Consider the following 6000-nt stretch of genomic DNA (forward strand, 5'->3'; position numbering starts at 1 on the left):
ATGTTTTCCAAAAACCTTTTTTTCCCTGCAAGAGAATACGATCTGATCCCTCTGGAAAAAAAAATTATTCAACCGAATTTGATCCCTAATGGACTGTTTGGTTCAAAAAAGGGGAGGAGAGAGGGATTTTAATAGAGGGAAGTAAATGGGAGGGATTTTAAAAATTTAGTTTTGTATTCTTATAATTTTAAATTGGATTAAATAATCTTTTGGCCCTTGTAAAATATGAAGATTTTGATTTTAGTCCTTTAAATATTTTTTATTTTAATTTTAGTTATTGTAATTTTTTTTGTTTTAATTCATGTTATCAAGTAACAATGCGTTAACATAAGTAACATTGACATCATATTGACTTTTACATCCTATTAAAGAGATTTAAAAACAAAATTTATCAAAATTTGTTAAATTCTTATCGAAATACACAATGAAAATATATTTCAATTGCATATATAGAGGAAACATATTATCACTGTGTATTTCAACATATTTTGTCCAACTTCATAGAAAAAATATTTTTGTTGCGTATTTTGACAAGATTTTATCAAGATATGTGATGAAAACATATTTTGTTAAGTGTATTTTTTTAAAAAAAATGAGAAAAGTTGGGGTGAACTTAGCAAAACCGGGTGGGAATAGTAAAGCCCTACAAAATATATGGAACTTGGGATTTTCTTACTGCACCATTCACATTTCTCCTACACCCATTATACTTCTTCATTCCTTCCTTCTTTGTTTTCTTACACCATTTAGTTGCGTTTTTTTGTTGGCTGAACTCCTCCTTTCGTGTTGCGGTTGGTTTCATCAAAGTGTATTGTTGCAATGGTTCGTTCGCAGTTCACATTGAGTTCATGATTGTCGTCGTGGTGGGTGTTGTATGTAGTCAAAAAAATAATAAAATTGTGTAATAGTATATGTTAAAAAAAATATTTATTGATATATCTATATAAATGTTTTTGTCTAGCGTAGAAGATTTTAAAATAAATTTCAACATTGAAGTTTTTTTAAAAAAATAGATTTATTTATACATAATTAGAATTAATTATAAGTGATAACAATTCATATATTTTATTAAGAGATAAATTATTATTATATGTATATAGAGGTATGACTTATTATATGTTAATCTGTATAGGCTATACCTATGAAATTTCATTAGTTGTTGTTAGTTTGTCATTGAAATTTTTTTATTAATGTTTTGTTAAGATGAACGAAGATTAGTGGATATCTAAAAGCATAATGTCTGAAGAAATTAATATGAATGAAGATAATGGAGAGGAACTTGGTGTGTTTAAAAATATTGATTGTTCTTATGTCTTTAATAATTCTCAGGTATTTATATGATTTTGTATTTTGTTAAAGTAAGTAAATAAATGTCCCAAGAAGACTAAACATGTATACTGTTGCGTATGATATTGATTTTGTGACTACGATAATGAGGTCAGACACATCAACACGAATGAGAGAAAAGACATCATTTCTTTTAATTGGTTGTGAGATGAGTGAAAAATATAGAGCACACAAGAAAGATTTAGTACAAACGGTGACTAACATAGAAAATGTTTGTCCTTTTAAGCTGCAAGCAAAACCAATGTTGGGAGGTGAAGGCTGGATGGTGAACTTAATATGTGAAGCAACTAACCTGTTGTGATTTCACATTGATAAGAATGTGAAGGCAAAATGTAAAACCCTTGTGGTAAAAAAAATGCATAGGATTATGTGATGGAAGCATGGGGGAGTCTGGTGGATTGTCCTACTGAGATAGAGTACGATGATTGCCTTGTGAAGTTTGAAATTGTTTGTTCATCATGGTCAATGTTTGTTGACTATGTGAAATAAACATGGTTGATTCCCCACAGACAAAGGTTTGTTAAAGCATGGACGAATAGGGTGATGCATTTAGGAAACACAACAACTAATAGGTATGAAAACTGTAAATGTATATTGGTTTTAATAAGAACACATTAATGGATAAAAATAATTGTTTGTGTTTTTCAAATGCAGGGTTGAGTCTACACATTGGCCTTAAAGAAACTATTGCAGAATAGCCTTGGAGACCTATGTAGTGTTTGGGAAGCCATGAACAACATGATCACTCTGCAACACACTGAAATTAAGGCATCTTTTGAGACAAGCACACATGTGGTCGGATATGTTTTTAAAGTTGCCTTGTATAAGAGACTAATTGACATGGTATCAAGGTATGCGTTAAACCATATTGTTGTTGAGTTTGAGCGAGTGAATTATGCTAGCATTAACAATTCTCGTTGTGGATGTATTATGAGAACTACTCATGGTCTTTCATGTGCATGTGAGCTAGCTAGATATGTTGTTAGTAGCATACCACTTGACACAGTCCATATGTTTTGTTGGAGGCTAAGTTTTTCAGGCCTGGGTTTATCTGAGCCCGAATTTTGCATAACGGAAGAGATGGAAGCCATTTCCAAGTGGTTTGAAGAGCTTGATATATGTGTCAAAGTGATTCTAAAGAGTAAACTTCGGGAAATTGTCTACCCTAATCTAAATTGGATGTGTGCTCCTTCTGAAAATGTCAAAACAAAAGGTGCTCAAAAGAAATAGATGATCAAACAACAAAGATCAACGAAGCGTGATCCGTCTTACTAGGAGTATGTGGATGCATTATATTTGGTGCAAAATGGCTCATCCACACTGAAACGTTCTGCATCATCATCTAAACAAACAAAACTGAAGAGAAAGATGCCAATGTTGAATCAATTTCATTCATGCATTCAGGATTTCATTGAAAACATTGTCGATGTCAAAGCTTATGATAATTGTGGATATCGTGTAATTGTTGCCTTATTAGGTATGGATGAAGATTCATGGTCTTTGGTTCGTAATCATTTGCTGAAAGAACTTGGACAATGGCCTGATGAGTATATATACCTGCTTGATGGCATAAACAAATATGAGGATTTAGAGCAGTCGCTACTTGTTGATGGATTATCCATGGTATATAAGTTTTTTGTTACGTATTCATATATAAATATTTTTTTGATAATATTAATTAAAATTGTTACGTGCAGGTAACCATGGATAAGTGGATGAATATTAGTGATATGGGTTATGTGATTGCATCAAGGTATAACGTCATCCTTGTTTCTTTTTCTCTCTAACAAAGCATGACGTTTTTCCCTCTTAGAAGCCAACCACCAAGAGATAGTTCTATTCACCACATTATATGTATTGGTCATATGTATGTCAATCATTTTGTTCAGGTATAACAATGACCATCCTATTTGTTAAATTTTTTTATTATAACATGTGTTATGAACATTTGAATGTGTATTTGTCTTTGTAATAGGTATTTCTCAAAGATGGTTGTCCCATGCTGCCAACAGCTTTGTTATGGTCAACACGTTGTCATTATCAAGCAAAACAATGACATACTCTTTATATTAGTTGAATGCACCAGTATACTAATTACATGAGGTTGACCACACAATATGTTGATTTAGGAGAAGATTGAACATTTTGTTATTTTTGGACAATGTTTGTAACTTGCATAGTTGTGACAACATGGATAATGCATGTAACACTTTCCAATCATATTTACATAATGAACACAATTTTTGTTTTCGATTGAACATAATAGTCAAATAGCAAATAAATGAAAATGTTAACCATAGTCATATACAAAGTCAGTCAAATAATAAAAATATTAAACAATGTTCAGTCATATTATATACAAATATCCTACAGTACTCAATCAATCCCAACTATATCATCTTACTTGTCCACCACCATCTTTGTCCTATGTATCCCTCCTTCGTCTTGAGCAAACATAAACATTTCCTTACTCGGTGACATCCCTAGTTAATATTAGACAATGTTGAGTCATAGTGTATGCATTAGTTCCAATAGTGATCATCCTCATGTTGATCATGTGTTCCAAGCTTTCTGTTATCTTTTGGAAAATGACCTACGACATTGACAACAATGTCAATAATTAATATTGGAAGCATATAAGAAAAAAATTATATTAGTCGAATTGTAAGTATATTATACCACTGCATGTCAAGCCATGTCTACATCAACAACTGTAGGTGTAATAATTGCGGCATAGTTGTTGAGTGAACGGGCAACACAGGTGGATTTGGTATAATATATGTATCATCATGCACCATGGGTGGATGTTTAAGAGGCTCCCCAAGTTGTGGCAGACTCATGAATAGGTGAGATATCCTATAAAACCACTTCATGTAGCCAATTGCACACTGACCAGGAAAACTACAAAACTCTCCAACCAGTAGGAAGTGGAGGAATAGACTGAACATAACTAAATTGTCGTAATACCCTCTCTGGTTGGTGTCTAACAATAGATGAACCTCATATGATATATCCAGAAAATAGTGAAATGAGCTCAAATTCTTTGAAAGCATGATGATCACCATAAGGTATCCAACAAACAACATTTGGTGTCAGTTTATCCAAGCACTTACCATAGGTCGTCACTGATAATACCTTCCCATACTTCTAGTGAGAAGCATGTGGTTTCCTCTCATGGAATCCTCATAAGCAATAATGGACTCAATTGTAAGGAAATACTCGTAGATCCAAGACTGCACATATTAAAAAATACAAATAACAATTCTAATCAATAATACATATAAAGTTTAAAACAAATAACAATGATAAAAATCATTATAATTACCTGCAAGAGAGTGATATATCCTACAAGATGTTTTATGATATGCTTGGATGCAATATTCAAATTGTCATACATATGTACTAGTGCAATCACTCCCCATGAAAAGCCTTCAAATTGGCTAAGGTCACGAAATGCGTCCAAGAATACCATACTGGTATTGTGACACTCTTGTTAGCAAATAGTGTGCAACCTACTTGATGCAATAAATATGCTCGAGCTGCTAGGGCCCATTGTCTTGCACCATATCTGCTACGATAAACGTCTTGTAGCCAAGCAAGGCGAACATATGCCCCTCTACATTGCTCAGTCTCATATTTTGTGTATTGTCTACTGACTTTAAGCAACTCAACTAACAAGTCAACAACCTCCTCTAAATCAATTGCATCAAAGCTATGGAAGGCATCTATAATGGGTAGATATAATAAGGATGCCATATCATTAAGGGTTATAGTTAGTTCTCCTATCTGCAGATGAAAATTTCTAGTTTCCTTGTGCCACATCTCTGCAAAAGCAAATAAAAGTCCCTTGTCACTTGTCTCCAACGAACATGTAATCAGAGAACTTAATCCTATAGCAGCCACTATGCCTTCAATCTCAGGTGAAGGCCTTCTAAATTTCTTCACCTTCCTCCCATGAGAGGCCAACTTCAACTCAGTACGTTCTTCCAAATAATTAAAATTAATTAGGTAAATTAAAATGACAAATAGTTATTTAAATATGTTATAATTAAACAAATAACTACCTCTTCTGTCCAAACTATGGTTGCCACATGATCAGCATATGACATCAACACCGATGTATCTTAGGGCCTGCCTGCAATACCCTTTGTATCAACACCTACATGATCCATAACAGGCTCGTGAAGCTCCTTATAAACCTCGTCAGCAGCATGATCCACAAGGTCAATATCCTCGGCAACAGTTGCTGCTACATGTTGTCTACATGCTGATTTTCTTAGGCTTCTTCCTCATCACCACTAACATGTCTACCTAAGGCTCTACCTAAAACTCTACCTAAAGTCTGATGCAATCCTCTTATTCTAACCATAATTTATAAATTTGCATATTAATATCAATTCATGTCATCATTCTATTACTAAAAAATTTATGATATTTTTAAACATATTTTGATTATGTTTTTCTTCTAACCTAAACACTTCATTCACCAATAATACACATTCACTTCAAATCAACCCACAACTTAAACAAAATAGTCTTATATTGAAGAATAAAACCATACTAATAAATGTTCTAAAATCATAGTAGTATTTATCAAATGTAGTATATTTTAACAAATGTAATACAAAAGTTTAGATTAACTTTAAATGATTA

The sequence above is a fragment of the Glycine max genome, chromosome 19 (genome assembly GCF_000004515.6).
Source record: "Glycine max cultivar Williams 82 chromosome 19, Glycine_max_v4.0, whole genome shotgun sequence".
In the NCBI taxonomy this organism is placed as follows: domain Eukaryota; kingdom Viridiplantae; phylum Streptophyta; class Magnoliopsida; order Fabales; family Fabaceae; genus Glycine; species Glycine max.